The sequence below is a fragment of the Canis aureus genome, chromosome 37, assembly GCF_053574225.1.
Source record: "Canis aureus isolate CA01 chromosome 37, VMU_Caureus_v.1.0, whole genome shotgun sequence".
NCBI classification, from domain to species: Eukaryota; Metazoa; Chordata; class Mammalia; order Carnivora; family Canidae; genus Canis; species Canis aureus.
The window spans coordinates 5,585,221-5,607,067 of record NC_135647.1 but is presented as its reverse complement, the minus strand read 5'-3'; the positions used below and the strand labels follow the sequence as shown (position 1 = coordinate 5,607,067).

The 21,847-nt window shown below is 41.2% G+C and overlaps 1 long non-coding RNA gene across 1 annotated transcript in view; it reads left to right on the top strand.

Annotated features, from left to right (window-relative positions):
• The window catches only part of LOC144306417 (uncharacterized), a 31,702-nt gene extending 10,965 nt beyond the window's left edge, over nucleotides 1-20,737 (top strand). Inside the window, exon 4 of the long non-coding RNA XR_013373532.1 lies at nucleotides 20,640-20,737. This is a non-coding gene — a long non-coding RNA (uncharacterized LOC144306417). The remainder of the gene's footprint in view (nucleotides 1-20,639) is intronic.
• The last annotated feature ends 1,110 nt before the right edge of the window (nucleotides 20,738-21,847 follow it).

The window sequence follows — 21,847 nt, the reverse complement described above, 5'->3', positions numbered from 1 at the left end:
AATTAGATCTTCTAAATTTCATCTAATACCCAGTCCATACAAAAAAAAAAAATTAATTAAAAACCTGAGATCTAAAAAAAAAGGATTGAGCTGCCTGTTGAGAAATATGGTTCTTCTCCATAGCAATCCTCAGACACAGACTAAATGACCACTTGTCAGGGATGTCGGAAAAGAAATTCCAGCATCTTGTGTGAGTTTGAAATGTGTCAGTTTTTTCCTGTCTTTTTAACTATGAAGATTCCTTTTAATTAAAAAAAAAAAAAAAAAAACATTCAATGGGTCTTCTTATACTAATACTCCTATCTGTTACATGAGAAAGTATATACAGTAACATAAAAACATTTATTTGGGTCCAGAACTAGAGTCATATAAATATATATTGAAACGGCTCAAAAGTATCTTTACATTTTGCAAAAATTAAATTCTCAAAGTATACTTATTCCACAGACAATGCCTACTGCTCCTTTGGATTCATGGCTCCCATGAATAGTCATGAATCCCATTTCCTGTCTTCTCATGGTTTGCATGGTTCAGACTGGGATGGAAAAAGATAAGAAATATATGATTCAATAGGTCTGGTTAGGGCCTGAGAATCTGCATTTTTAACAGATGTAGAGAGAATGTTGATGCTGCCAGTTTGCAGATCACATTTTGAGTAGTAGCAGTAAAGCATCTCCCAGGTTCAAGTTTGTCTTAGGAGTTTTACAGTTTATCCAAATCCAAACTCAATACTGTCCCCTGTGGATTTATTTACTTATTTATTCATAAGAGACACAGAGAAAGAGGCAGAGACACAGGAAGTGGGAGAAGCAGGCTCCCCGAAGGGAGTCTGATGCGGGGACTTGATCCTGGAACTCTGGGATCACGCCCTGAGCCACAGGGAGCCGCTCAAGGGCTCAACCGCTGAGCCACCCAGGCGTCCCCCTTGTGGATAATTTAAAGCATAGTTCCCTGGCTTACTCTGAATCCCAGCTTTTCCATTTACGAAAGCAGAGTGATCTTGAGGAAATTCATTAAGACTTCTGACTCCTTTGTGAGGTTGTTATATAAGATTAAATGAAATAATGTGTATAAAGTGTTCAGCATAGTACCTGATAAATAGCATTCATTCTATGTTTATGGTTACTGATTTTTTTTAATGACAATGAACATAAAGGTGATAATGAAAAATTAAGTGGAATGAGAAGACAGGCATTTCTTCTCCAATGCTGTGTGTGTTCCTAAAAAAAAATGCACATTAAAAATAATAGGCTTGAGAGAAACAGACCAGTCCAATGCATTTTTTAAAAAGAATCAGAGTACTAAGAAGGAAGGAAGGAAGGAAGGAAGGAAGGAAGGAAGGAAGGAAGGAAGGAAGGAAGAAAAAGAGTTTATATCTGGGAATTAATTCAGATGGCCCAGGCAGATGGCTCAGCATTGCTGAAAATTGCCTCCATGGATGTTAAAAATAAGCAAAAGAGAGTACAAAATCGATACCGGCAACACTTTCCTTGGAGCAGTGTTGGTGGGTGAAGGGAGTCTGGGGTGGTAAGGCTGCCATTAGGATAGGTGAGGGGGTTGGTGGTACCAGGTGGCCCTAGGGAAGAGTCCTAGGAGGCCCGCCCTGCCCCTGAAATCCCTTCAAGTACAGTAGAGGCTCCTGCTGAGATGGCAACAGCTGAGCTGAAATTTTTTCCCCTTTCCTCTTGAAAATTATAATTCTATTTTGCACCCATCCTTGCCTGGGAGGGGGGGTGGGGAGGGCAGGGATCACATCTTAGCCAAACTGACTCCCGTAATGTCCCTGACGTAATTCCAATGACAATGCCGCATTTCAGAACTGGTTGCTAATTTTGGTGACCAAGATCTGCATGGCAGCAGCACAGAATGTACTGGAGTTTCCATTTTAAAGTCTAAAGAAATAACCATTTCTTTTTAATCTACTGGAAGGCACAGAGAAGGAGCAGTACCCCTAACCTTCCCTGATTCTCTAACACCCAGGTGTAGACACCTCCCCAGGTGGAGCCAATGCAGGCGAATAGAGGCCCGGCAGGGGGTGGAGCAGGGGCCCACCCTGGGCTGCTCCCATCGCCCGGGAGGACAATGCTCAGTTCTGAAGCATTTTTCTTCCTAGTTCAAGCCAGCCCTATATGCCCTCTCCACATGCCACCCCGCCTCGCAGCAGCGACGTAAACTGGGTAAGCGAGCACTTTCAAAGGGAGCCTGAGAAGATCAGGTGCGACTTTCGGGTTGGCAAACTCATTTCTTTGGGGAAGGAAGGGATTTAAAAAATATTTCAGAAAGACTGCAGCTCTCAGCCCAGAATCGGGGCTCACTACAGGCTTTCTGGCTTTTCCCTGATGTGTCTTGGAGCAGCAGCCTGCAGCCAGGCATGAGGAAGATTTTTCCTTTGCTTGTTTTTTTCTAAACAGTTTTGAAAAGCTCCTGTGAACCCGGACCGGGGCTTTGATCCGGTGAACTTAGGGGCATTGCCGCAAAGGACTCCAGCTCCAGCCACTTTGCAAATTCTCATTTACATTCAAATAGCCCATAATCTTAATGGGCAGGAGATAGATGGAGAGCGAGGAAGGCACAGGGAGCTGCCTGTCAGGTGTCCCTAAGGCCCTCAGATCAAAGGGAGCCATGTAGGCAGCAGGGAAAGGGTGGAAAATTCCTGAAGCAACTAGCAGAATGCCTGATGTGTGCCATAGCCCTTCCGGACCAGGGCTTCTGACCCACACGTGGTGCACAAACCCGCCACATGTTTATGGGGGTCTCCCCAAACCGTGCAAATCCGAACAAAGTAGCTATACATTTCTAAATAGCACGGCTGTCTTGTAAGATGTCTGAAAATTTTTAAGGCCTATTTTTGGTTCAAAATAGAAATGAAAGGCTTGACGTGGTGAGCAGTGCGTGCAGGAGGAAGCATCCTTTGCTTGGGTTCATTTCGTGGGCATTCCTAAAATCCATGGTCAGGTTTTTCTTTCTTTCCTGCCTCTCACCCCATTGCCTCCTCTAAATTCATGCTCAACCCCCACCCCATCCTTGGTGATTTGAGGAATTTATCTATTTTAGTGATATAGGAAGATATTTTTAACTTACACATATTGGCAGCAGATTCCCATTGTTTCACGGAGCTGCACAGGACATAAGAAACCCTTTTTCTGCTTTTCACTTTTGACCCTAGGGAAACAGCCCATCTCCCATTTGCTCTATGGTACAATTTGGGAACTCCTGCTTTGAGACTGAGCTCTCCCCGCCGTGTGCCTGCCCCCACCCCCATCCACTCTCCTCTGCATTTGGTGACTTTTGGGAAGTCTGTGTTTGCAGTATTAAGGCTTCTCAGCTAACTTCTCAGCTCTTCTCTGGCCCTAGAACTCTGCTCTTTGCTGGGGTCATTGGTCTATCCTTTGAGACAAGAGGGAGGCTCATTCCCTCAAGTACCCTCAGGCTCCACATTTGGGAGACTAAGATCGGATATGTTTTCTCACAAATCTGATTTCTCCAGAAGAGTTGACAGGGCACAAACTAAACAATGAGTTAATTTCATCATTGATCTTCAGGATACACCTGGGACACGTTATGCTTTTCTAAGTTACAAATCATTTCACCCAAGATCCATATCTAAAGAAATACATATATATGGTGCAGAGCCAGTGGGTAAAGATGATTCTACAAACTATCATTTCCTCAAACTTTTGTTTGCTTCCTATCTCCATTCCCTTTGCCTAAGATGACCTTATTCCTCATCACTAATTACCTCTCAATTAGTTCTTCTGCTGTCAGGCCTAGGCCTTTCGCCTTTCACATTGCCACCAGAGGATAATGTCAAAAATGTCGGAATGCAAGACTGGTAAAGTCTCTCTCTTGCTCTGGCGTTTCAAACATTTCACTTCCTACCAGGCAATTATGTCCGCAGTTTCTCAAATAAAAACAAACAAAACCAACAGGGAATCCGAGAGAAACTTTAGCAAATGAATAAATGGTGGAACACATATTTAAAAATCAACATAGTGGAAACCCCTCTTGGAGACTCCACCATATGCATTCATAATTCAGAGCAGTAATGGTTCTGAAGATGGCTACAGTAAGGAAAGGTGTTCAATCCAGAATTTTAACAAGTTCAGTCTTGGAATTCCTTTTCAGGTTTTACCTACTAAGTATCTACAGTACCTGTTTCCACAGAGACACAAAGGGAATGTTTTCTGGGGTGAAAACCAAGCTGTTTAACTTTGTAGCGCTGGGCACATTGTGACATGTTATTTCTTGTCTGCCTATCACATGGTCTGATTTTCTGCTCCCGGAAGCATTTACATTCTACGTGAACACAGATGCAGGGGATCTTCATCTGTGATTTTGCATTTGTTCGTCCCTCTGGCCAGAGTGTTTTTCTTCCATTTGTCTGCCTGGCAAACTTACCCTCTCTCATCTTCCCAAATCAAAATAGATGCCTCCCCAACATGGAGAATTCTTCCCTGACTCTTGCTCATTAGAGGGGATCCATCCTCCTTAGATCTACCGCCTTGCTTTGTTTCCTTGTTCACACTGTGGTTGAATTCATATACGAGTTTATAATTGTGCTTGTGGGTCTCGTATACTCAAGTGGCTATGAGAAAATGGATGCAAGAGGTCAACTGCGTGCACATCGTTAGTTTTTAGGGTAATGCCTGGAACATGGTAGGAGCTTAAAAGATGTTTATAAAATAGGTGAATGGCCACATCGTACAGCGGTAACATCCTTTGGGATTCTAAGCTTGTAGATATCTTTAAGTTAAAAAAAACCAAAAACAAACGTGTACATCAAGAAATAAAAGCAACAATGTTCTCATTCTCATTCAATGTTCTCATTCAATGTTCTCAAATGATATTCATAAGATATGTGTGTATACATCTGCATAGATACATATATACGTACATACACATGCATAATACATAAACAGCTTATATGTATGCAAGAGATGCACACAAGCAGTTTTGCCTTCCCAGACATCATTTTCTCCAGTCATAAAACATAGTTATTTCACATACACGTACCTTATTTTATTGTGCTTCACTTTATTATGCTTTGCAGACGTGGTTTTGTTTTTGTTTTTGTTTTTGTTTGTTTTTACAAATTGAAGATTTGTGTGTCAGGTAAGTATTGGCACCATTTTTCAAACAGTACTTGCTTATGTCATGTCTGTCATATTTTGGTAATTCTTATAATATTTCAGTCTTTGTAATTATTTTATTATGGTGATCTGGATCAGTGAGTGATCTTTGATGTTACTGCTCTAATTGATTCGGCATGACATGAACGGCACCCACGTTTCACAGCAAAATTTATTGATGAATATATGCATTCTGACTGCTTCACAAACTGGCCATTCCCCATCTCTCTCCCTCTCCTCAGGCCTTGCTATTCCCTGAGACATAAAAATATTGTAATTAGACCAAATAATTACTATACAATGGCTTCTGCATGTTCAAGTGAAAGGAAGAGCCATGCATCTGTCACTTCAAATCAAAAGCTGGAACTGATTAAGCTTAGTGAGGAAGTATCTAGAAAGCCAAAATAGGCTAGAATTTTGGCCTCTTGCACCAAACAGTTGACCAAGTTGTGAATGCAAAGGAAAAGTTCTTGAAGGAGATTAAAAGTGCCACTCTAGTGAACACATGAATGATAAGAAAATGAAAGAGTCAAATTGAGAATATGGAGAAAGTTTGAACGGTCTGGACAGATGATCAAACTGGCCACAACATTCCTTTAGGCCAAAGCGTCATTCAGAACAAGACCCTAACTCTTCAATTCTGTGAAGGCTGAGAGAGGTAAGGAGGCTACAGAAGGAAAGTTTGAAGCCAGGAGTTCGTTCATGAGGTTTAAGGAAAGAAGCCATCTTCATGACACAAAAATGCAAGCAAGAGGAAGCCATAAGTGCTGATACAGGAGCTGCAGCAAGTTCTCCAGAAGATCCATCTGAGATAGTTAATGAAGGTGCCTAAACAGATTTTTACTGTACATGGAACAACCCTCTATTGGATGAAGATGTCATGGAGGACTTTCATAGCTAAAGAGAAGTCAGTCCCTGCCTTCAAAGCACAGGCTGACTCTCTTGTTAGGTGTTAACACAGCCCCTGACTTGAAGGTGAAGCCAATGCTAAGTCACCATCCTAAAAATCCTAGGGCGCTTAAGAAGGATGCTAGATCTACTCTCCCTGTGCTCTATAAATGGAACAACAGAGCCTGGATGACAGCACATCTGTTTACAGCATGGTTTACTGAATATTTTAAGCCCACTGTTGAGACCTACTGCTCAGGAGGAAAAAAAAAAAAAAATCTCTCTCAAAATATTCCTGCTCATTGACAATGCATCTGGTCAACCAAGAGCTCTGATGGAGATAAACAAGTAAATGAACATTGTTTTCATGCCTACTGACACAACATCCATTCTACAGCCCATGGATCAAGGAGGCATTTTGATTTCCAAGTTCTTCTTATTTAAGAAACCTGTTTCAAAAGGCTACACCTGCCATGGACAGTGATTCCTATGATGGGTGTGGGCTGAGTAAATTAAAACCCCCCTGGGAAGGAGTCACCATTCTAGATGCCACTCAGAATATTTGTGGTTCATGGGTACAGGTCAGATTAACAATCTGAACAGCAGTTTGGAAGAAGCTGATTCCCACCCTCAACAGATGACCTTGAGGGATCCAAGACTTCAGTGGAGGAGGTCACTGCAGATGTGGTGGAAACAGCAAGAGAGCTAGAAGCAGAGCCTGAAGACGGGACTGCATTGCTGCCATCTCATGATCAAACCTGAATGGACGAGGAGATGCTTCTTATGGATGCGCAAAGCCAGTGGCTTCTTGAGATGGAATCTACTTCTGGTAAGGATGTCGTGAAGTTTGTTGAAGTGACAACAAAGGATTTAGAATACTATATCAATTGGGTTGATGAAGCAGTGGGAGGGTTTGAAAGGATTCACTCCAAATTCAAAAGTTCTGCTGTGGGTAAAATGCTGTCAAACAGTGCCACACGCTACAGAGTAATCATTCGCGACAGGCAGAGTCAACTGATGTGGCAAACTTTATTTTTGTTGTATTTTAAAAAGTTGCCACAACGACTCCATCCTTCAGCAGCCACCACCCTGATTGCTTAGCAGCCATCAACATTGAGACAGAACCCTCTGCCAGCAAGCTCAGATGATGGGTAGCTTTTTTTTTTTTTTTTTTTTTTTTTTTTAATTTTCAATAAACTGAGTGGCTTCTAGAATGGGGAATCCATGCTCAGGATGTACACTTCTTTAGCCATAATGCTATTGCACACTTAGTATGGCATAAACATAACCTTTATATGCATTGGGAAACCAAAAATTTTGATTCAATATGCAATCAAATAAAAAAATTTGATTTATATGCATTGGGAAACCAAAAAATTTTGATTCAAATTTTATTGCAATATTGGCTTTATTGTGGTGGTCTGGAACTGAACCACAGTATCTCTGAGGTTGTCTGCACTAAACAAATAGATGTGAATGAAAACCATAAAGCACATGCATACTTTTTATGGAATAGACTTAAGTGTGCTACTGGTCATTCTCTAAATCATTTCTGTGCCCTTTCCTGGCCTGCTGTGTGCCCTCACCTGACGACCCAGGCCCTAGGTGGCTGCCACTTGCATCAGCAGTTGATGGGAGGACAGGAGGAGGGAGGGTGGGGCCCATCTTCGTTGTTCCCTCCTGCTTTGCCTGTCATGAGGACAGCTCCTTATTGGGCCTAGATGACCCCCTCATCCCTCCAGGCCCAGGAATGGGAACAGACTCTCCTATTGCTAGTTTCTGGAAGTCTCCCCATCCCTCTCCTACCCCCCCCCCCCCCATCAATGCCATAGCTGGCGAACTGAGCCATCAGGACTGTCTTTTTATCTGTACCTTTTGGGATAAAGTGTCTCCAGGTAGAATCTTGTCCCATATTCAGGCAACTCTGCTTTTGCGTGTGTGTGAGTTAATTATCTTCTGTGTATATGCAAATTGTGTGAGCATGATTTTCCTTTCTTTTTACATTTTTAAAAAATTTTCAGCTTTCTTTATATTATCCCCTGGTACAGACATATTAAAAGTGATTCATATCTGCATCGTGTGAATGTGTATATATATGTGTGTGTGTTTGCCATCAAGGGAAAACTTTTATTTTGAGGTGCCTGGCTAGCTCATCCAGTGGAGCCTGTGACTCTTGGTCTCAGGTTGTGGGTTCGAGCCCCATGTAGGGTATACAGATTACTTAAAAATAAAATATCTTTTTTAAAAATAGATTTTCACTTATTTATTCATGAGAGACACACAGAGAGAGGCAGAGACACAGGCTGAGGGAGAAGCAGACTCCCTGTGGGGTGCCTGATGCAGGGTTCAATCCCAGGACCCGGGATCATGACCTGAGCTAAAGGCAGATGCTCAACCCCTGAGCTACCCAGGTGCCCCTCAAAAATAAAATCTTAAATGAATTAATTTTAAAAAATAAAGTTAAATCTTTAAAGATGTTTTAACTATATGAAAGTTAAAAACATTTAAACAATAAACAGGGGATGCCTGCATGGCTCAGCAGTTTAATGCCTGCCTTTGGCCCTGTGATCCTGGAGTCCCGAGATCAAGTCCCACATTGGGCTCCCTGCATGGAGCCTGCTTCTCCTTCTGCCTGTGTCTCTGCCTCTCTCTCTCTATCTCATGAATAAATAAATAAAATCTTAAAAAAAAAAAAAACAGTATCTTAAATAAAACAAGAAAAGTTTAAGAAAATAAGAAGAAATGAGTTGCAAAATTTAACCTCCCCTAAATTCATCTATGAGTATAGGGCTAATTTATAGGGCTAATTTAATAGAAATATGAATTTTGAATGAGTATTGCTGTTAATTAGGGGTTCCCCCCCTTTTTTTTTAAAGTCAATCAGATTTTTTTCAGGTAAACATTAAAGTTCTTGTACAGACTTCTAATACATGCTCATATATTTCAAGATGGCATATAAAAATGCTCATGCCATACAAAAATGTTCTTTATTGTTTTGAATATCGGTATCCATGCCAAATTTTAATGACGGTTAAAGTCAAAGTGAATTTTTTGTTTAAATAAAAATACAATACTTACATTATCTAATTCTAGAGGGCCCAATGATGTGAAAATAATGAATTCATAAGAATTATATTAACTGAATCTTTATTTGAAAAATACTATCTTAAAATTAGACTGCTAGATCTACTTGAATAAGAGTGACTGTAGCATCAATTAAATTACAGTAGCTAGGGATCCCTGGGTGGCGCAGCGGTTTGGCGCCTGCCTTTGGCCCAGGGCGCGATCCTGGAGACCCAGGATCGAATCCCATGTCGGGCTCCCAGTGCATGGAGCCTGCTTCTCCCTCTGCCTGTGTCTCTGCCTCTCTCTCTCTCTCTCTCTCTCTGTGACTATCATAAAAATAAAAAAATAAAAATAAAAATAAATAAATTACAGTAGCTAAACCAAAAAAGAGATCAATGAAAATTTGCTGTAAAGACATGTACAGATGCTGTGCCCTGGCTGGGGGTGCTCGGGACCCGGCCGTTGTGAGCTGAGTCACACCTGCAAGTGACCCTGGGGACCCCTGGACACTTGCAGCCTCTGCGGGCTGCGGGTGGAGCAGCGGGAGCAAACGGGCCCCTTGGGAGAGGCTAGAGTTGGGACTCGGCAGTGGCCAGCATTTGCCTGCGTGATGATTTTCTTCTCTCAGCTCCTTGAGGATTCTCTCAGTCAACAAGAGGCCGCCTCGCTGTCTTGGGCCCTTTCCTCATGGAAGAGGATCTCCTTTCGATGGTGCAAGTGCTTCTCTCGATTCTCTGTCTGCGTCTTCAGTCATCTTCTTGCAGAGGCTGCAAATCTGATTTGCACAGTTCATGTTTCTCCACGTGCTGGGAGGTTTCTTACTGATTCCCCAGCAGAGTCCTTCCTCCTCAGACACTTTTCTCTGACGTTGCGTGATGTGTTCCTGGTGTAATTCAGGCAGAATCTGAAGCTTCGGCTTCGGCTGCTCAATCTCACTTTCAAGCTGTGAATTTTCATGCTGCAAAGATGCTTCGTTGGCTTGGAAGCTTATTTGTCCCTAAGCCCCTCATTCATCGGCTTTCCTTCCCACGATGGCCCTGCTAGTTCCTCACTTTTCCCTTCAGTACTTTGAAGGGACACGTGGAAGTCAGTGTCACCAGTGGTACTTTCCAAGCCGACTGCTGCCCAGTGCACGGGGTGATTGCCCTCTGCTCCCCTCTTTCACTCGCCTTCCCGGCTCCGTGACCTCTCAGGAGAGCAGAGAAGGGGAAGGAAGGTCTTCAGCAGGTTTTTGGCCGTTGGTGTTGACTGTTGGGGTTTCTCCTTCAGGACCTGCTCCATTCCTGCTGCATGCAGAGGCTCCAGCCTTTCTTTCGCTTCCTCCTTTTCCTGGACTCTCCCCTTTCCATCTCGCAAGTTCTTGTTCAGGCAGTTCTGGCCTCCCGGGGAAAAGAAGTATCTTCATTCAGCTCGTCCACCATGTCCTCCCAGAGTTGTCCTCCATCCTTGTCTGATGCTCTGAAGATGGGATTTTTGTCAGTTGCTTGGGCAAGTTCGGGAGGCTGGCTCTTCTCTGCCTGCTTCCAAAAGTTGACAGTGTCTTGAAGTGGCACCGCTCAGGTTTGTATCGGTCGGCGACAAGCACAGGTTTGTCGTGTGAGGGGACTGGCCTCCACCCCAGGCGACCTGAGGGCCTCCCCGGCCTGTGGCCTTGGTCCGTTCTTCTCACCCATTCCCGCAGACTTCACTGCACGCAGAACACCGTTTGCCAAGCGCCTTCACGCTTCTTAAGGTGCATCATGTCTTTACTATCAAAACCAGCACCGCAGTACATGCCCGGATCTCCCAGGGAAATGCAGAGACTCGGGCCATGGCTCCAGCTTTCAGAAATCCCCAGCAGGGCACCCGCAGGTGCTCCTAGACCAGCTGGAAAGTGGATCTGGTGGCAGGCGGTAGGCCCTCGTGGCTGCATGGCACGCCACTGCTCTGCCTCTGGGTGCCCGTGTGCTGTGCGGCTCCACAGGCAGCTCAGAACCCTGGGCAATGCTCCATCTCTAAGGTAGACCAGGGCCAGACAAGCAGGGCAGATCAGTTGGGTCAGGGGAAAGGGTGGCCAGGCAGGTGCTAGGAAGCAGCTCTCCCTAACTCTGCCCTGAAACAGAACGTGTGTCACTTATCCAGTACAGGCAGCAGTGGAAGGGGATCAAAGCAGGGCCAGGCCATGTCCCCTTCTGTGCACAAGAGCAAGTCAGGGCAGTGGTGGGGTCCTGTCCCTGCGTGAGCCTCATTTTTCTGATTTAAAGTTTCCTTCTGCTGCAGGAAGCCTGGCGCTGCCCACAGGGTCCCAGGAATCTGCCCCTGCTAAGGTTCTCTCTCGCCTTTGTATGTTGTCACTGTAGGGAGGCAGGGGCCCCGGACTGAAGGGTCTCCCCAAATGTATTAACTAAGAGACCTGGATTCCAATCCTAACAAGTCAGGAGAAATCAATCAAAATTGGCAGGTCTTAACATTTCATGGATTTTCTGTAGGCCAGTGTGCCCCTGTTCAAGTGTTCCTGGAAGGCGGTGACTCAGCTTTGGAGGTGACACAGTGACATGGTCTCCTTCCCTCATGGGACCCTCCATCTTCAGCCCACTCCTCCCATGACAGTCTCAGGGAGGGTCCCCAGTCCATGGAGCATCTTCAGAAGTGGGCCTCTGGGGAGGAGATGGGTCCTTCCTTGGGCTCCATTTGCCACCTTTCATTTCGCTGAACCACATCTCACTCTCTGATCTCTCTTTGGTAGACCCAGCTCAGAGCCTCCTTGTCCATCCCTGGGGCTCTGTCATGAACAACTTGTCCCCAGGCCATTTACTGAGAGGGATACCAGGCAACTGCCAGCTGAGGCCAGCCTGAGGGTCCTCAGGGCTCCACGGGTACAGAGAACAGAGGCTCTGACTAAGACTGGGGGTGCGGGAAGAAGGTGGCCAAACACCCCCAATGGGAGGATTTCTTTTCTTCCTTTCACTGAACTATTTTTTTTAAGAGCATCACCAGTTTAAGGAAAAACTAAGGAGAAAATACAGAGAGTTCATGTCTGCAAAGGATTATTAGGGAATATAGGAAGAGAAACCTCACCAGTGGCACCGAAGCACATCAACCATTTTAGAAACAACACCTTGGGAGTTTTAATCTTTACACATAACCTTAGCTTCTGAGGTCTCATCCAAACAACAGACCTGCAGCATCCTGTGCAGACTTCCATTTATCTACTTGGGCTGAGCTGACCCCACTGGAAATCGAACATTGCTCCAGATATTGATCCAGTCACATGGACACTGGCAGGGCTCCCTTTGTGTGAAATTTACAGAGGAGCCTGTTCTGGGGAGTTCTTCAGTACAGAAGTATCTGGAGGCTGCTGCTTCCCTCTTGGGCTGGTGGGAAGGGATCCTCCCCCCGGGGGGTCAGGAATAGCACCTTCACGGTGCCTGTGTTTTCACGGGAGGGCTGGGTGTACTGGGCTCTGCATCTCTGCTGGCCCGTTTGGCCCGCCGACCCTTACTGTAACGTGACCGCCTAGTCATGACCTTCACGTGCTGCAGTGGTGCTCTGTTCTGCTGCTGCTCTGTCTCTCTGGCCTTAAGCTAGAGTGAACTCACTGAGCACGAGATTCCTTTTTTAAAAAAATCGAACTGAAAGGAGTGTTGTTTGCTCTCTGGCCCTCAAACACCAAGGCACTGTTGTGCTCCTTAAAATTGTAAATTATGTCTGTTTAAGAAAATGTCAGTGTTTTTTAAAACAGAATAACAGTGCTGGAAAAGACTTGGCTGTGCTATTTGTTACCAAAGTTTCATGCAAGAAAAATGATGCATTCATCATTATGAGTGCAGTCAAGGGGCCTAATGACTCAGGCACAATGCCGCTTCAGTTCTTTTAAGTAACATGATGGATTTTTTTTTTCTCCTCAGCAAGTTATCTGAGTAATGTAAAAGCTCATAAACTGAGATCCAGGGAGGCTTTGTCAATAATGCACTATACTTAACAACAATTAAAACGTAAGACACATCTCATATAATTAAATCGATTTTTTTTTTTTTTTTTTCTGCCAGAAACAAGACTTTTTTTTCAGGTAATGATTGCTTTGGCTGTCTAAAATTGTATTTATTGAGGTGGGGGAGGAAGAGATCTGTTGTTACATTCAGACACCATTTCTTGTGTCTTCAAAATCCAATTCTTAAATAGGCCAATAGGATGATTTTTGAGTAGAGAGGGTAAATAGGTATGGATAATCTGTGCCATTGAGATAGAAGCACTGTGCTGGGAATCATATTATTTAGTGACATAGAATTTCAGCCCTGCAAGTGGCCTCGGATACCTAGGAAGGCAGGGATAATGGTGTTCCCAGTAGGACCAGGCCTCTCATTTTGCTGTCCGCTGGCCAGTTGGGACCCAGGGCACAGCTCTTAATCTAGCCGTGCACTCTGCGGTGTCATGCAAGCATAACATGGTTACATTTTTGTGTCTAAAATATGTTAAGGTCTGTAAAAACAAGGGACTTCACTTTTTCCATTAAAAATTGCCTTTTAAGGGTAAATGTAACACCATCCCCCCCAAAAGCACATAGCTCCTCTTTGACCCCTGGATAACTCTGCTAAATTGGAATATTTACCTGAACTTTCCTTACTTGGCCTCCAATCATGTTAAACAGCTGTTGGAATGAATACAAAGGGACTTGCCTGACTTTCTAGTAATAACCTTGTTTTTTTTTTTTTTTTTTTTAACCTTGGTGGCTTGAAAGCATTATTTAGTGAATCAAGTTTTGCCTTTTCCAGCAATGGGAGTGGCTGTTTTTCCATTAAATAGTACTGGGTTTAATGGGGCTAGAAACCCTAGCCACATGGAAATTTCAAAAGAAGAAAGAGAGATTGTTTTCTTTGTATTTCTTTTTTTTTTTCTTTTCTTTTTCTTTTTTTTTTTTTTTTTTTTTAAAGCTGCAAGTACTCAGAGCGGACAAGGGTTCTATGCGAGCGGGTGGGTGGGATATAGTTGCTGTGAAATATGATGGAATGTTTGCCGAGCTGTTTTCCATGAGAATCAAAATGTTTCTCTACTCCTACTTCGTTTTCATGGCAGTGGCCTTTTAAAAATAAAGTTGCCTCAGGGGCTGGTGATCAGACTCTGGTGTCGCTCACTTTGGAAGTAATGGCCATAGACTGTGACCAGCCATTCTCATGCTGTGGGCAGAAATGCAGAGAGATATGCTCCATTTCCGACCATGTGGGGATTGAGTTCTGATGCTTTCCAGTATTTGTTGGAGAAATGGATGAGGGAAGGCGAGGGAGAAAGCTTATCTTAATGGAGTACTGCTGCTTTGTTGGCTGGGTTAACATTTATCTCTCTCTGTGTCCAACTCTTGCCTGGAGCTTCTGCTTTTGCTATCACTTGGGCTGGGCAGAGGAGGCAGGGTGGTGTGGTGGATAGAAACAAGACCATGGATTCTGCCCATTTCATGATTGGATTATTTGTTCTTTGGGTGTTGAGTTTAATACATTCTTTACGGATTTGGATACTAGCCCTTTATCTGATGTGTCATTTGCAAATATCTTCTCCCATTGTGTAGGTTGTCATTTGGTTTTGTTGACTGTTTCCTTTGCTGTGCAAAAGCTTTTTATCTTGATGAAGTCCCAATAGTTCACTTTTGCCTCTGTTTCCCTTGTTTTGGGTGACATGTCTAGCAAGAAGTTGCTGCAGCCAAGGACACAGATGTTGCTGCCTGTGTTCTCCTCTAGGATTTTGATGGATTCCTGTCTCACATTAAGGTCTTTCATCCATTTTGACTCTACTTTTGTGTATGGTGTAAGGAAATGGTCCAGTTTCGTTCTTCTACATATGGTTGCCCGATTCACCCAACACCATTTGTTGAAGAGACTGTCTTTTTTGCATTGGATATTCTTTCCTGGTTTGTTGAAGATTAGTTGACCATAGAGTTGAGAGTCCATTTCTGGCTCTGTATTTTGTTCCATTGATTTATATGTTTGCTTTTGTGCCAGTAGCATGATGTCTTGATGAAGACCTACAAATGGACAAGAGACACATGAAAAAATGCTCAACATCACTTGGCATCAGGGAAATACAAATCAAAACCAAAATGAGATACCACCCCACACCAGTCAGAATGGCTAAAATTAACAAAGTCAGGAAACAGATGTTGGTGAGGATGCAGAGAAAGAAGAATACTCGTACACTATTAGTGGGAATGCACACTGGTGCAGCCGCCCTAGAAAACAGTATGAAGGTTCCTCAAAAAGTTGAAAATAGAGCTACCCTACAACTCAGCAATTGTACTACTGGATATTTACCCCCAAACTAAATGTAATGATCTGAAGAGGCATCTGCTCCCCAATGTTTATAGCAACAATGTCCACAATAGCCAAAGTATGGAAGGAACTGAAATGTCCTTTGACAGATGAATGGATAAAGAAGATGTGGTATATAAATATAATGGACTACTACTCAGCCATCAAAAAAATGAAATCTTGCCATTTCAAATGATGTGGCTAGAACTAGAGGATATTATGCTAAGCGAAATAATTCAGAGAAAGACCATTATCATATGATCTCACTCATATGTGGAATTTAAGAAACAAAACAGAGGATCATAGGAGATGGGAGGAAAAAATAAAACAAGATGAAATTAGAGTAGACAAACTATAAGAGACTCTTAATCATGGGAAACAAACTGAGGGTCGCTGGAGGGCGGGGTGGGGGCCCGGGGTAATTGGGTGATGGACATTAAGGGGAACATGTGATATAATGGGCACTTCCCTTCCCCTGTACTCCTCTGTTTTGTTTCTTAAATTCCACATATGAGTGAAATCCTATACAATTGGCTTTCTCTCATGGACTTACTTCTCTTAGCATAATGCCTTCTAGTTCCATCAAGAATCTACTTTACATACTTATAGTGACTCTATCAGTCAGTTAATAGTATCCTCATTACACAAGTAAGGAAATCATGAGTTAGAGAATTCAGCAACTAGTCCGGAGTCACACTACCAGATCTGACATCCAAACCAGGCTTTCTGACTCCAAAGCCCATGATCTTGTTCTCATTGTTTATTGACTCACCAAGTCTAAGAACTGATGTTTGTTTAATGTGACGGCAGCCTAATTATTTTAATTATTTGGCCATCTGAAAAATATAGTTCATCACAAATACATATATATATATATAATTTTTATTAGTATATATATTTATAAAAATATTTTTCAGCCTTTAAAAATGGGAAAATTTCAGCTTTGTTTACTGAACTTTTAAACTATTCACATTGGTGTATTATGGAAATCCTACCCCTTCTTTATGAAGGGCCAACAATAGTAACCAACTTTTTTATTTTAATAATATAGCAAAGCTCATTTATGATAATTTAAAGTAGTGCCATGCTTAGATAGATCTTTGATGTTTCAGAACAATCTTCAAAATGTAAAATTACCTTGAGTATCAAATTTGAATTTGTTGGGATGCCTGGATGGCTCAGCAGTTGAGCGTCTGCCTTTGGCTCAGGGTGTGATCCCAGGATCTGGGATCCCTGCAGGGAGCCTGCTTCTCCTTCTGCATGTGTTTCTGCCTCTCTCTCTGTCTGTCTCTCTCATGAATGAATAAAATCTTTAAAAAAATTTTTTGAATTTGTTAAAAGATGTTAATTCAGGTCCTTAGTTTGGAAAGGTGAAAATGTACTCTTTCAGAGATTACTTGTAGTAATTAACAAGGTGTGTTTTTAAAAACAACAACAAATAAAATAACAGACATTTTGTTGTTTTAATTACTACTATCATGTTTTTTTTGAATTTCATGTTTTCTACCCATGTGCATCATTTTCTGTCTTTAAAACTTACATTAGGTATATAAAGTCTTTTTTTCTATTATTGGTAGATTCTGCATTAGAAAACTGCCAACTGTTTGTAGCTTGCAATTAATTACAAAAAGATAACTCTGCCATTATTGACTTCAATCTTATAAAACAATGAAACCAAGTATAGAACATTCTAAGTAAATTACTTTTATAGGATTTTTATCTTCAAAATTGAGTGTGACTCCATGGTTTGGTGTGATTAATTAAACCTCATTAGTTTGAACCTTTGATCAAATCAACTAGGTGAATTTATTTTGCTCTGCATTTGACCAAAAGTTTGATGGTAAGAGCCTAAAGTAGATTTTAGGAACAATAATAAAGCCTAGTAAAAATACTAAAAAAGGAAGTGTACTCTTATAACTTATCAGTGTTAGAACTTGAAAATATTTAAACTAAAAGCAAGCAAGTAAATAAACAGAAAGGAAAGGAAGGAGTTACAGTCGGATGTATGTAAATAAGCGGTGTAATGTACTAGAAAGAACACTTGGTCCAAGTCAGGGGATGTAGGCTTGTACCCCAGCTTTAGAAATTCCTGTGTGGATTTGCATGAATTTTCCCCAGAGCCTTTGTGCCCTTCATTTGTAAATGGAATTGATTGGGCCGAAACAACGGATGGCTTTGTAATGGTTCTGTAGTAACTACTAAGAGAAGATTATAATATATCCTTTTTACAAAAACTGAAAAACTGGTACAAGCTCTACTCTTGTATGTTTTTTATACCCCTGTTCTGTATAAAGTTCAGTTTGGGATGCAGAACTGTTCTCTGTTCAAAAATCTCTCTTTTCTCACTCTCTCTCTATGTATGCATATACCTATCCTATATCTTGCATTCTAAACAATCACTGAGACAAATTGGCCTGCTCTAATATTTTATGATTTAGGATATTCCTCAGTGTAGAGAAATTCACATTATCCAGAACAATGTATAGATCAAAGTAGTGATCTTGGGGGACCTGGAATCCAAGTGCGTCCAAAACAAATCAGCCATATCACTGAAACCAAGTCAAATTTCTACAATGAGATCATTCATAATTGAATTCTCTGAACATCCATCTTGTCAGAATTTGCCCTGGATTTGACCTGCCCACCTGACATCTGCCCCCTTTCCAGCACCCTGAACATACTCACACTTCCCTTTGTAATGTAACGTGGACCATGCTGTGATTCGAATGTAGATTTCATTGCTCACTGATTTTAGTTTTTAGGTTTCTAGAAACACTTTTCCAGAATGTTTCCTTCTCTGAACTTGTGTTAGCTGTGATGTTCTTTCACTAAAGCATCATTTATCTCCTTTCAGCATAGGGAGCTCTGTGCTCCTTGGAAATCTTACACCCACTAGCCCTCTTGTACAAATTACATCAACAAGTATTGGCCCGTGGCAGGTGGGATGAAGCACAGTAGGGTGGAGTCTCAGATTGCCTACCTGTGAGAAAGGTGGGAAGAGGAAAGAGAAGCAAGTGAGTGACCACAGGAAGGAAAGATGGGAAATTACCAGATGCATCAATTATAAAGTTCCTGATGGTTGTAGAGGAGTTTAAGTTCCTGTCATCAAGAAGCTTTAAGAATATTTTTGAAAGAAAAAGTGTAGACAAAATAAAATGGTTACATGATTATACAGGTATGTAGGGGCTCACTCTGGAAGTTGGTGGATCATACATAGAGTACTATGAGAGTTCAAAGCTTTGGAGTCGTCTTTGTCAGATGATTTGTGTATGAATGGACACCCAAAGGTAAAACCAAAAAGATTACACGAGCCGACATCCTTGTCACATCCTTATTTTTATGGAAAATAGTGGTAAAATATCAGGATCTCAAATATTCCTGTTCTGATTAATAGGGTGGAATAACTCATGTTGGAAAGATAGCTGTCCCAGTCAGTGTGGGGAATGCCTTATGGAGTTTTTAGTCTTCAAGATAGGCAAAAAAAGAGAAGGTATCGTAATTAAGGTCAATGGTAGCAGCAGGACCTGACCTGGCCAGTGGTGCTAGATTCAACCCACTCTTATTTCTGTAGGTTTGTTTTGCCTGTTGTTAATAGAAATAATCACTTCTCACACATTTATATTCAAATAGAGACTAAGAAGTTAGTAAATGAATCTATTCACTCAGTTAAGAGAAACAATCCAATTTTCCCAGTGCACATATGTTTGTGGTTTGCCAATATATATATATTTTTTGTCTTTTTGAGAAATACATATGCTATAGCTTCAAGGGTGGAAAATTTCACACACTTCTATAGTGAGGAGGTTTAATTGTAACCCTTTTGCCTATGTTTTTGAAGAAAATTTATTTTCTTAAAAAAATAGATATTACCTTGTCACCTAGGAATACAAATAAAATACTCTAAGTATCCTCCTCTAGCCTTTCCAAACAAGAATATCAGGTCACTGGTTCTTTCTGTGCCTCTTCTTGGGGCTCTGCTAATTCTACATAAACACATCCTAGAAAACAGCGAGAGGATATTGCCAGTTATAACCTTCCAAATACATTCCACTTCTCTGCATGCTAGAAAATATTTAAGACAGATTGTATTTTCCCTCTGTGTTTCAGTTTTCACAGTTAATAAGATAGGCATTTTCATGGCTGACTTGCTGTTTTCATGGGTAGCAAATATTCAGATTAGTATTCCAGATACCAAGTTTACCGAATTTTATCCAGAATAGAAAGTGCCATAAAAATGAAAGATTTTACTTCTTGCCATTTATATTTAAAACATCAAAATAGCTCTAATCATATTATTAAGTATGTTATGATTGCTCTGGTAGCTGGTGTTTCTAAAGAAATGTCTTTTGAACCTATTTCTCTTGATGGATTTTCATGCCAAGTAGAAACTGGTGAGATTAAAAAAAAATAATCTCCTAGCATTAATCTCATATTCAAAACTGTAAAATAAAACCTTGCTTCTCACCAGAGAGGAGGCAAGCAGAAGATTCCTAACATTTCTTAACAATGTTAAGAGTTGCATTTCTTAAGATCTGAATTTATTTGCTATTCTATGATACGTGATCAACCTTTTAAACCACCCACCGAGTACAAGTAGTCAATGGTAATATTGTGTTAGCCACTGGTAGGTTTTTGTAATTATTCTTGTGGAATGAACAGAATCAGTTCAGCTTTAGTACAAAATCTACTTACCTTCCCAACCTCTCTTTTCATGGAGAAAATTGAACCGGTGTTTCACTCATTTCCTCAATTTGATCTGTCCTTAGTCTTATGATATAAAGGATGGCACCATCCTAAATAAGATAAGTAAAGTTCAGGAAAGCGATTAGAAGGAAAATTGAATAAAATGTGGATGCCATGTGAGGGTGGTGATGGAGATGGACATTTCCAAGGGAAATAGTGAACCAACAACATGGAGGTCATGTGGATTTCTGTCATAACTAATAAAGATCAGCCAAGAACTACCAAATGAGTTTCTTTTTATTGTAAATATTATATTCTTAGTAAAAATATGGCGTCATATCAGTGTTACATGGGCTTTAAAGCTCCTTGGTAAGCTTAGGAATTTAATTCATTGACTTTAGTATTGTGAGGTGGATGCCCTGTGAATCACAGTTTGAGAGTACCTGCAACAGTATCTAGCACTTATACTGACAGCATGGTTTCCAGGGAAGCTGTCGTCCAATCTCATGCATTGCTCTTCTCCTAATTAGAATTTTCCAGAAAGGTGTATACAGTACATGCAGTATCTAACAAGGTCCTTCTCCTCTCAAACTCACAGGTACATTTGATGGGAGGTGTGAAGATACACAGCTGACCAGCCCAGCTAACGCCACCCAGTGAAATGTTCAATGATGGGTATTGGCTTTAACTATCTTGGTAAGTATTGTTCTGATTGGACTCCAGTCTCAGGCTGGTTTACAGCTGGAAGATAAAACTTTTGCCGAATTACTTATGCAGGACCTTTTTATGGCTCTAATTTTGGTTTGGATCCAGAGCAGGGAATCAGCATGGTGGGATCATTTTTTTTCCAGAACACTGAATAAATGGAAGAGAAGGTAAATGCCATCAGGAAGGACATACACATTTATTTTTGTTATTTTTTTTTCAGCTTTGAATTGTTTTCAGCTTTATTGATATATAGTTGACAATAAGATTATAAGGCATTTAAAGTATATGGTGTGATGACTCAACATACATGTGTATCATGAAGGGATTCCCACATCCCACAGCTGAATTAGTAACACATTCATCACCTCTACATACATACAAATATATGATTTTTTTGGTGAGAACATTAGATTTTACTCTTAGCAAATTTCAATTATATAATAGAGTATTATGAACAACAGTCACCATGTTTTATGTGAAATCCTCAGACCTTATTTTTAAAACTGAAAGTGTATACCCTTTTATCATCCTCCCCTTTCCCCCCCACTGCCAGCCCCTGTCAACTACCATTCTACTCTTTATTTATAGGAGTTCAACTTTTTTTTTTCTTTTTTCTTTTTCCATTTTAGATACTCTATGTACATAATGCCATGAAGTATTTGTTTTTCTCTGTCTGGCTTGCTTCACTTAATATAATGCCCTCTAGTTTCATCCTTGTCACAAACGGCATGGTTTCCTTCTTTTTTAAGGAAATGCACATTTTTTAGAAAGATGTCAGTTAGGATACAACAGTCCCCAGTGTACCTTCAGAAAATTTCTGTTCTCAGAGGCAAACTTGGGTCCATTACCTATTGATTTGTCTTCTCATATTACATTAAAGACAGAGGAAAGAAGAAAAAAAATGAATGAATAAATGAATGAAAAGAAAAAGAAGGATGGAAGGAAGGAAAATGGAAGGAAGAAATAAAAGAAGGAGGAAAGGCAAGATATTTAAAAATAAGCTACTTTCTGAAAGTTATCCAAGTAGGTAAATTGTAAAAGCAACATAAAGTCCAGATCTAGTCCATTTACATAAATTAGCATTCAGTTCTTTGTCCA